The sequence below is a fragment of the Scomber japonicus genome, chromosome 22 (genome assembly GCF_027409825.1).
Source record: "Scomber japonicus isolate fScoJap1 chromosome 22, fScoJap1.pri, whole genome shotgun sequence".
In the NCBI taxonomy this organism is placed as follows: domain Eukaryota; kingdom Metazoa; phylum Chordata; class Actinopteri; order Scombriformes; family Scombridae; genus Scomber; species Scomber japonicus.
In genome coordinates, this window is record NC_070599.1 from 450,001 (window position 1) to 460,000 (window position 10,000).

At 43.5% G+C, this 10,000-nt stretch overlaps 7 non-coding genes across 7 annotated transcripts; all 7 read right to left on the reverse strand.

Annotated features, from left to right (window-relative positions):
* Positions 1–41: 41 nt before the first annotated feature.
* LOC128384439 (5S ribosomal RNA) lies at positions 42–160 on the reverse strand. The gene has a single exon (XR_008324180.1). It is a non-coding gene; the product is annotated as a 5S ribosomal RNA (ribosomal RNA).
* A 413-nt stretch (positions 161–573) lies between these two features.
* LOC128384440 (5S ribosomal RNA) lies at positions 574–692 on the reverse strand. Its single transcript, XR_008324182.1, has one exon. It is a non-coding gene; the product is annotated as a 5S ribosomal RNA (ribosomal RNA).
* A 413-nt stretch (positions 693–1,105) lies between these two features.
* On the reverse strand, positions 1,106–1,224 carry LOC128384441 (5S ribosomal RNA). Its single transcript, XR_008324183.1, has one exon. It is a non-coding gene; the product is annotated as a 5S ribosomal RNA (ribosomal RNA).
* Positions 1,225–1,637: 413 nt separating this feature from the next.
* Positions 1,638–1,756, reverse strand: LOC128384506 (5S ribosomal RNA). The gene has a single exon (XR_008324245.1). It is a non-coding gene; the product is annotated as a 5S ribosomal RNA (ribosomal RNA).
* A 413-nt stretch (positions 1,757–2,169) lies between these two features.
* Positions 2,170–2,288, reverse strand: LOC128384442 (5S ribosomal RNA). Its single transcript, XR_008324184.1, has one exon. It is a non-coding gene; the product is annotated as a 5S ribosomal RNA (ribosomal RNA).
* Positions 2,289–2,701: 413 nt separating this feature from the next.
* LOC128384419 (5S ribosomal RNA) lies at positions 2,702–2,820 on the reverse strand. Its single transcript, XR_008324161.1, has one exon. It is a non-coding gene; the product is annotated as a 5S ribosomal RNA (ribosomal RNA).
* Positions 2,821–3,232: 412 nt separating this feature from the next.
* LOC128384714 (5S ribosomal RNA) lies at positions 3,233–3,351 on the reverse strand. Its single transcript, XR_008324452.1, has one exon. It is a non-coding gene; the product is annotated as a 5S ribosomal RNA (ribosomal RNA).
* Positions 3,352–10,000: the final 6,649 nt, after the last annotated feature.

Here is a 10,000-nt window from a genome sequence, read left to right on the forward strand (position 1 = left end):
GCAACAGCGCCCTCCTTTGGTGACAGCTGAGAGGGAAAAAAAGCTTACAGCACCTGGTATTCCCAGGCGGTCTCCCATCCAAGTACTAACCAGGCCCGACCCTGCTTAGCTTCCGAGATCAGACGAGATCGGGCGTGTTCAGGGTGGTATGGCCGTAAGCGACGAAACAGGCCGCAGAAAGCCCATTTAAACATGCTGTGACACCACTGACAGTTGCTCACACCAGCTGAGTGGCGGATAATGGTGTCTCAGCCATCAAACACATGCTATCCTTTAACAGTACTTTGATAGGAATAGTTGTTTTTTTTCTGCGGAGAAACACACAGCTGGAAGGACTGCAACCTTGTTTCTCAGGCCATTTGTGTACATGCGGGATGATTGCAGGCTTTTTACAGGCTGTAACAGTGAGAACTGGAACCCTAAAAACTACTTGGAAAGTGAGGCGTCTCAGTGCCACCTCTCTGGCGTGCATTCAGACACAGCTGGAATGATTGCAGCTTTTGTTCCTCAAAGCCCTGTGTGCGGTGATGGAGCAACAGCGCCCTCCTTTGGTGACAGCTGAGAGGGAAAAAAAGCTTACAGCACCTGGTATTCCCAGGCGGTCTCCCATCCAAGTACTAACCAGGCCCGACCCTGCTTAGCTTCCGAGATCAGACGAGATCGGGCGTGTTCAGGGTGGTATGGCCGTAAGCGACGAAACAGGCCGCAGAAAGCCCATTTAAACATGCTGTGACACCACTGACAGTTGCTCACACCAGCTGAGTGGCGGATAATGGTGTCTCAGCCATCAAACACATGCTATCCTTTAACAGTACTTTGATAGGAATAGTTTTTTTTTTTCTGCGGAGAAACACACAGCTGGAAGGACTGCAACCTTGTTTCTCAGGCCATTTGTGTACATGCGGGATGATTGCAGGCGTTTTACAGGCTGTAACAGTGAGAACTGGAACCCTAAAAACTACTTGGAAAGTGAGGCGTCTCAGTGCCACCTCTCTGGCGTGCATTCAGACACAACTGGAATGATTGCAGCTTTTGTTCCTCAAAGCCCTGTGTGCGGTGATGGAGCAACAGCGCCCTCCTTTGGTGACAGCTGAGAGGGAAAAAAAGCTTACAGCACCTGGTATTCCCAGGCGGTCTCCCATCCAAGTACTAACCAGGCCCGACCCTGCTTAGCTTCCGAGATCAGACGAGATCGGGCGTGTTCAGGGTGGTATGGCCGTAAGCGACGAAACAGGCCGCAGAAAGCCCATTTAAACATGCTGTGACACCACTGACAGTTGCTCACACCAGCTGAGTGGCGGATAATGGTGTCTCAGCCATCAAACACATGCTATCCTTTAACAGTACTTTGATAGGAATAGTTGTTTTTTTTCTGCGGAGAAACACACAGCTGGAAGGACTGCAACCTTGTTTCTCAGGCCATTTATGTACATGCGGGATGATTGCAGGCTTTTTACAGGCTGTAACAGTGAGAACTGGAACCCTAAAAACTACTTGGAAAGTGAGGCGTCTCAGTGCCACCTCTCTGGCGTGCATTCAGACACAGCTGGAATGATTGCAGCTTTTGTTCCTCAAAGCCCTGTGTGCGGTGATGGAGCAACAGCGCCCTCCTTTGGTGACAGCTGAGAGGGAAAAAAGGCTTACAGCACCTGGTATTCCCAGGCGGTCTCCCATCCAAGTACTAACCAGGCCCGACCCTGCTTAGCTTCCGAGATCAGACGAGATCGGGCGTGTTCAGGGTGGTATGGCCGTAAGCGACGAAACAGGCCGCAGAAAGCCCATTTAAACATGCTGTGACACCACTGACAGTTGCTCACACCAGCTGAGTGGCGGATAATGGTGTCTCAGCCATCAAACACATGCTATCCTTTAACAGTACTTTGATAGGAATAGTTGTTTTTTTTCTGCGGAGAAACACACAGCTGGAAGGACTGCAACCTTGTTTCTCAGGCCATTTGTGTACATGCGGGATGATTGCAGGCTTTTTACAGGCTGTAACAGTGAGAACTGGAACCCTAAAAACTACTTGGAAAGTGAGGCGTCTCAGTGCCACCTCTCTGGCGTGCATTCAGACACAGCTGGAATGATTGCAGCTTTTGTTCCTCAAAGCCCTGTGTGCGGTGATGGAGCAACAGCGCCCTCCTTTGGTGACAGCTGAGAGGGAAAAAAAGCTTACAGCACCTGGTATTCCCAGGCGGTCTCCCATCCAAGTACTAACCAGGCCCGACCCTGCTTAGCTTCCGAGATCAGACGAGATCGGGCGTGTTCAGGGTGGTATGGCCGTAAGCGACGAAACAGGCCGCAGAAAGCCCATTTAAACATGCTGTGACACCACTGACAGTTGCTCACACCAGTTGAGTGGCGGATAATGGTGTCTCAGCCATCAAACACATGCTATCCTTTAACAGTACTTTGATAGGAATAGTTGTTTTTTTTCTGCGGAGAAACACACAGCTGGAAGGACTGCAACCTTGTTTCTCAGGCCATTTGTGTACATGCGGGATGATTGCAGGCTTTTTACAGGCTGTAACAGTGAGAACTGGGACCCTAAAAACTACTTGGAAAGTGAGGCGTCTCAGTGCCACCTCTCTGGCGTGCATTCAGACACAGCTGGAATGATTGCAGCTTTTGTTCCTCAAAGCCCTGTGTGCGGTGATGGAGCAACAGCGCCCTCCTTTGGTGACAGCTGAGAGGGAAAAAAAGCTTACAGCACCTGGTATTCCCAGGCGGTCTCCCATCCAAGTACTAACCAGGCCCTACCCTGCTTAGCTTCCGAGATCAGACGAGATCGGGCGTGTTCAGGGTGGTATGGCCGTAAGCGATGAAACAGGCCGCAGAAAGCCCATTTAAACATGCTGTGACACCACTGACAGTTGCTCACACCAGCTGAGTGGCGGATAATGGTGTCTCAGCCATCAAACACATGCTATCCTTTGACAGTACTTTGATAGGAATAGTTTTTTTTTTCTGCGGAGAAACACACAGCTGGAAGGACTGCAACCTTGTTTCTCAGGCCATTTGTGTACATGCGGGATGATTGCAGGCTTTTTACAGGCTGTAACAGTGAGAACTGGAACCCTAAAAACTACTTGGAAAGTGAGGCGTCTCAGTGCCACCTCTCTGGCGTGCATTCAGACACAGCTGGAATGATTGCAGCTTTTGTTCCTCAAAGCCCTGTGTGCGGTGATGGAGCAACAGCGCCCTCCTTTGGTGACAGCTGAGAGGGAAAAAAAGCTTACAGCACCTGGTATTCCCAGGCGGTCTCCCATCCAAGTACTAACCAGGCCCGACCCTGCTCAGCTTCCGAGATCAGACGAGATCGGGCGTGTTCAGGGTGGTATGGCCGTAAGCGACGAAACAGGCCGCAGAAAGCCCATTTAAACATGCTGTGACACCACTGACAGTTGCTCACACCAGCTGAGTGGCGGATAATGGTGTCTCAGCCATCAAACACATGCTATCCTTTAACAGTACTTTGATAGGAATAGTTGTTTTTTTTCTGCGGAGAAACACACAGCTGGAAGGACTGCAACCTTGTTTCTCAGGCCATTTGTGTACATGCGGGATGATTGCAGGCTTTTTACAGGCTGTAACAGTGAGAACTGGAACCCTAAAAACTACTTGGAAAGTGAGGCGTCTCAGTGCCACCTCTCTGGCGTGCATTCAGACACAGCTGGAATGATTGCAGCTTTTGTTCCTCAAAGCCCTGTGTGCGGTGATGGAGCAACAGCGCACTCCTTTGGTGACAGCTGAGAGGGAAAAAAGCTTACAGCACCTGGTATTCCCAGGCGGTCTCCCATCCAAGTACTAACCAGGACCGACCCTGCTTAGCTTCCGAGATCAGACGAGATCGGGCGTGTTTTTTTTTTTGTCTTTTATTATGAAAATATATTTGTTTTTTAAAATATATTTTTGATTTACAATATTCTCACATCAAATGTTACAAAAATCCACCTTTACAGTCACACATTACATACAAAACAACCCAAAACAAACAAAACAAAACAAAAACCATTTAGTTCACAAACCCTGCTACCTTCCTCTATCAAAATTGCCCCAACATTACAATATATCAACATTTGTCCTAGTAACTGGCCATAACAGCTCCCTTTTACAAGATCCACACTGTTATGGCACTCTATACTATATAGAATAGGTCACACATCACACACAAACCCCAAACCAAACAAATAAATTAAAGATAAACTATTTACAAACCTTGCTACCTTCATCTATCCAAATTACCCCAGAAATTACAATATATTAACATTCATCCCAGTAACTGGCCATAACAGCTCCCTCTTGCAAGATCCACACTGTTATGGCACTCTATACTTATCAAATAAAGTCACTTATCACACACAAACCCCAAAACAAAACAAAAACAAAAACAAAACAAAAAAATGAATAAATAAAAAGGAGAAAAAAAATAAAAATAAATTATTTACAGACATCATTTCTTCTATCAAATTACCCAATATAACATTATTGCTTTTAGACATTTATTTGAAGGATTACCCTCTACCAGTGCCACTCAATTTCACCCTTATGTTTGTAAGTGAAGAGACTACTGTGTTCAGTGAAGAGCTTAGTGAAGTTCACAGCGCTGTGCATCATTTAATCTGAGTCTGTACTATGCTTTTGAAGATTGACCAGACAGAAATGAGCCTATTTTCATAATGTGCTATATTACGTCTTGATTTAATAGCCCATCTAGCGTGACTCAATAGGAACCTGCACAGCTCTGTGTTCTTCACCCTGCTCTTCTCCCAAATACCAAATAAAACAAAAATTTCCCATGAATCCCTATCATCCCAGATTAATCCCAGTTTTTTGATCAGACAACATTTCAACCTGCCAAAAAACTCACCCAGTTCATTACATCTTACATACATATGCACTACATTTTCAGCTTCTAACCCACACACATCACACTCTCTGTCGACCCCCCTGTCCAACTGGTGCAGGATCACATTAGTGTAAATTTTGTTATGTCTTAATTTGAAATCATGATCTGCTGCTTCAATGCTATTCCCTTTAATTTTCCATGTCTCCCAGATTTTGTCCCCATCTAATGTAGGATACATCCTGCTCCAGTAGGACAAGGAGGCCGGTCTCTGTGCCACCTTCATTACAACACGTTCATAGATTTGTTTGCACTTTATCACACTAAAATCTCTGATTTCTTCACCAAGAAAAAATGTTAAATCAGGAAACCTACTACTCCTGTCTCTTCTCGTGTCTGATTTGATTTTTGATTTCCATGATTGTGGAATACTTTCTTGAATTACTTTGTAATAATTGTCCACAGTTGCATATTTTACATCATAATCTATTTCTTTTACACTATCATATACTGCCTGCGTGGGTAGAAACCCAGGTATCACCTCGTACATTATATCTTTTAGTTGAACTATTTTTGCCTGTATCATCTTTGCATTATACAACAATTGATCTCCTCTTTTAACACATTTGTTTAGAAAAATAGGTAATTCTTTTATCATGCTCACAGAGCTAGCCCCATAGTGTATGTGTTCTAAGAACTCTCCCTGAGCTGACAGGACCTCCCTATAAAAATGTGGGAGTGCTGCCATCATGGATGTCTTCAGTTTCATCAGTAACACATAATCCCCTATATTTAATATCTTATTCAGAAAATACCTCATTAAATTTTTCCAGCCATAGTCAGTGTTGTCACAGAGATATTTCGTAACTAACTTGATTCTAAAAGCTTTTTTCCTACTTTCTATATCTAACAGTTTTAGACCCCCCTCATTATATTTGTTTATTAATGTTTTCCTAGCTATTTTACTAATTGTGCTTCCCCAAATGAATTTAGTGCTTATTTCATGTAATCTATTCAATACCCACAAGGGTAAGTCTAATACGTCTAACACGTAATTCAGTTTAGAATAAACCAGACTATTTAACACCACTACTTTCCCATTGAGTTTTAAATCTCTCATCCTCCACCATGTTAATATCACTTCTATGTTGTTTAGTATTTTTGTCCAGGTTTCATCTCTTGCCATCACATTATCAACTCCTATATATGTTCCTAGTATTTTCACATGTTTTGGTTGTATTTTCAGTTTCATGCTGGTTTGTGCAGGGCTGACCATGTTAATAAATAGTACTTCTGATTTAATGATATTTATCCGGGAGCCTGATGCTCTACCGAACATGTTCACTAGCTCGATTGCCCTATTCACACTCTCCATATCTTTTAACATCAAGGTTGTATCATCCGCAAATTGCTGGATGACACACACCCCCCCCCCCCAGGTAAATCAATCCCTTTAACATGATTGTCACATTTCAATAACACACTTAAAGGCTCCACTACAATAGAATATAACAGTGAAGACATGGGACACCCCTGTCTTACTGACCTATTTAGTTTGAATTCATCAGTTAAGACACCGTTCACTTTGACTCTCCCTGTCGCTGTACTATATAATAGTTTTAACCAATTTGTAAATTTTTCTCCAAATCCCATTTTCTGTAATACTTTAAACATGAAATCATGCTCCACCCTGTCAAAAGCTTTGTTAAAATCTAACGAAACCAAAATCCCTTCCCTCCCTGTTATTTTTAAATATTCTATTGTGTCTCTAATAGTATGGATTATGTCTGGTGCCCCCCTCCCTGGAATACTGTATGCCTGTGTCGGTGCTATAATACTATGCATGACTGTTTTAACTCTATTTGCAAACACCTTCATCAAAATCTTATAATCTACATTTAAAAGAGTAATAGGCCTATAGTTGGCCAGATCTGTTTTATCCCCCTTTTTAAAAATCAGGGTGATTACACCTTCTGCCATCGTCTTTCCTATTCTTTCAGTCTTTATCATTTCATTATATACTTTCAATAGAATCGGCTTAAGCACACTGGCAAAAACCTTATAAAAATTAGCCGTCAGCCCATCACTGCCCGGACTCTTATTAGTTGTTAAATTTTTTATAGCTTCCTCTATTTCCTCTACTCTGAGTTCCTGATCACATAACTCTCTATCTCCTTCAGCTAACTCCACTTTTAATTTGTCTAATACCTCCGATGTTATTTTATCATCTGACCCTTCTGATGTAAACAGATTTACATAAAATTCATGCACATTTTCTATAATATTTGATAATTTTGACGTTACTTCCCCACCTTTAATTTTTAACTCATGTATATAGCATTGTTTTTGTTTTCTCCTTTCTAAGTTTAAAAAGAAGCTGGTACTTTTTTCTCCCTCCACTGCATATTGTGCTCTACTTCGTATTATAGCTCCTTCACATTTTTTCCTTCCCAATTCTTTTAGATCTTCATACAGAGCGCCCAGCCTGTCTTCATCACCAATGTCTTGCATATTTATTTTATCAATCTCAGCTATAATTTTCCTTTCCTTTTGTGATTCTTTCAATCTCAATTTCTTTGCAAAATTAATGCTTTTCTGTTTAATTTCCCCTTTTAGATTTTCCCACTCTTCTATGATATTGTTTATGAAAACAGGCTGTGCACTCTTCTTCATAATTAAATTATGTATGACATTCACATAAGATTCACATTCCAATAATTTCGCATTTAGATGCCACAAGCCCCCTCCCCTTCCTTTTCTCAAATCCCCCATTGTAACAGTTAAAAATGCATGATCACTTATACAATTTATCTCATAGTAAGCAGAGTGCACATTTATAAGTTGATCTTCTCTCACAAGACATAAATCAATTCTGCTTCTATTTATTTTCCCTTCAACTTGCTGTATTCTGGAATATGTCCTCATTACTGAATTTTCTATTCTCCACACATCACACCATCTCTCCTTTAACATCCAATCCCTTAATATAGCCCTGGAAGTGTCTGTTTTCAGCGGACCCATCACATTACTATCTAATGTATTTAGTTTTACATTAAAATCCCCCATGACGATGTCAGTAGATTGTCCATGATGTTGCATGTCCTTGAAGAAAACTGAACGTTCACCTTCCACATTCGGGGCATATATATTCAATAGTTCATAAGTCCGTTTATTTATTGTAAATTTGATTCTTATCCACCTCCCTTTTCTATCACAATTCACTAAAGTTGCATCTATATCACAGTTCTTTTTATTTATTAATATACTTACTCCTCTTGCTATGTTTGTCCCATAACAAGAGAAAATTTCTCCACTCCACAATTTCTTCATTATTATCTCTGTTGCTGCATCCCAATGAGTCTCTTGTAGGCAAATGATATCAGCTTTGCACAATCTAATCAGTTTATCAAATTTGGCAGTGCTTCTCAGTCCATTTGCATTTAAGGATGCTAGCTGTAGAGTCATTTATGAAGAAAGAAAAAAGATATTCCCTGTCATATATATGTCCTTCATCATTTTTTATGTCCTTTTTTATTTTTCCTCCCTCTAGTCCCTCTCTGAGGCAAAGCCTCTTCAGTTATGTTTTTTCCTCCCCCTTTAATTACATCCTCAGGTCTTACCCCTTTTGATGTGCTCAGCTTTCCCTCTGAGAGCGAGTTTCCCCCACCGTCGCTGCTGCGGAGGACACTCCTGCTGCGTCCCCTTCTGCTCCCGCTGTCCTCCGGCTCCGCACCTCCTCTCCTCTCCGTCACCTCACTCTTTTCCTTCAGCATCTGTGTTTCCTTGGTCGCGTTGACATTGTCGCTGCTGCTCTTCTTTACGCCAACAGCCTCCATCTCTTCCTCTGACTCTCTCCTCTCCTCCTCGTCCGTCTCCATCTCGCTTGATGCTTCTTCCTTCTCGCTTCCTTCCTCCTCCACGTCCTCCTCCACTTCCTCCTCCTCTTCCTCCACCATCTCTCTCTTCTCCGTTGCCACTGCCGTCATATCGGCGCACTCCCGTGCATAATGTCCTTGTTTTTTACAGCGATAACAACAAAACTCCGGGCACTCTCGTAAAATATGTCCCGGTTGTAAACATAACCTGCACACTTTTGCCTGCTGGTCATGCAACACACGAAAATATTCCGAACCCTCCAGGGTGTCAAATTTCGTGCTGTAGGGCAGGGATGAGACAGACTCTGGAAATTTCACCTTTAGGAAACGAGTCCCGTCAAAGATCTCCGTCCCTGCCCATTTCCTCCTGCGAATGTTAGATGCCGGCTCCACTCCCCACTGACTCAACTTGTCTCTTATTTCATCGTCCGTAATGTAGAGTGGCAAGTTTAAAAAAGACACCACTCTTATGTTTCTGATCAGCTCCGTAGCCACGATGCGTGAGTTTTTTATTTTGAAGCCGTCCAACAGTCTTTCCTTTCCTTTTGTGTTACTCATGGTGAGCTCCCAGCGCTTCCCATTTTTTGTTCTGCACCCCAACACTCTCCCGCATGTGAGCTCCACCGCTTTCAGGAGGTCAATCATTGTAACAATATCATCCCCCTCGATGTCAACATTAATCACAAGGTCTTTTGCAATATTGTTACTCCTGACCTCTTTCATTTTCCCCTCCTCTCTGTCCTCTCCCCTCCTCCGCGCTGCTCCTCCATCGAGTCCTCCATGCTGCAGAGTCTCCCCTGCTCTCCCCACTCTGCTGCTCATCAAATTCTCCTTCCCTGCTCGTCTCTCCACTCCTCAGTCGGCTCCACTCTCTCCGACCTCCAGCACTCCCTCTCTCCTCTCTCCACCTGCCACGGTTGGACGGGAGTCCCTCCGCGCTACCTCTCCATTATCCGCCATTACCACACTCTTTGTCTTTTCCATAGCTTGGGTCATAACCGAGTTATCCGTCCTTAATATTTTTTTTGGAGCCAGAAGACTGTCCCCCTGGCAGCATATGCTGCTGGGGGAGTCAGTAACTTCTTTTATCTCAGATGTTCTTCTTTTTCTTTTGTAATTCAACGACGCTGTGTCCTCTCCTCTCTCTCTCACCATGTGCTTCAAGCTGCTACCAGGAAGTGAACCGGAAGTGGGCGTGTTCAGGGTGGTATGGCCGTAAGCGATGAAACAGGCTGCAGAAAGCCCATTTAAAGCTACGCCAGGGCCCGTTATACCCGTC